Consider the following 746-nt stretch of genomic DNA (forward strand, 5'->3'; position numbering starts at 1 on the left):
TTTGAGACGAAAACGTGTTATAAAACAAGTATTTTTGCAACATACCGAGCAGGCCTATGGTAATACGTTGGCTAGTGTAAAACATCATTTTTTAAATATCATTTGTACTGTTAAATCGTTTAACTATTCCTTTTACGTACGTTATTATGAAATCCCATGGTGAAAAATATAAATGATAACTTTACTGTACATTTGTTTTGGACGCACCTTGATTGAGAAGTGTGCCACTGATTGAAAAGTGTAGTTCCTAATAAATTATTATTATATTATTTAGTATTATTATTTAGTAAACTTTGATGGATATTGTGAAATATATATATATATAAAAAGAAGTAGCCTCTTAATTAAATTAAACATATGTTATGAACACACAGGGTACAATGTGCTATGCATTATTTCAGTAAACCTATTAAATGTCCAGGTGAATACGTTAGATTTTTAAACAACAGTCTGCTGGTATACATTTAGTATTATTATTTATTAAACTTTGATGGATATTGTGAAATATATATAAAAAAGATGTTGCCTCTTAATTAAATTAAACATGTGTTATGAACACACAGGGTACAATGTGCTATGTATTATTTCAGTAAACCTATTAAATGTCTAGGTGAATACGTTAGATTTTTAAACAACAGTCTGCTGGTATATATTTAGTATTATTATTTAGTAAACTTTTGGTTTATTAATGGCAGGAGGACCATGTAGGTATTTCCATCATGTGGACAGATCTACCAGGTGATAAA

Source organism: Anneissia japonica, unplaced genomic scaffold (assembly GCF_011630105.1).
Source record: "Anneissia japonica isolate Jap-2015-1 unplaced genomic scaffold, ASM1163010v1 scaffold284860_len1800451_cov186, whole genome shotgun sequence".
Classification (NCBI taxonomy): Eukaryota; Metazoa; Echinodermata; class Crinoidea; order Comatulida; family Comatulidae; genus Anneissia; species Anneissia japonica.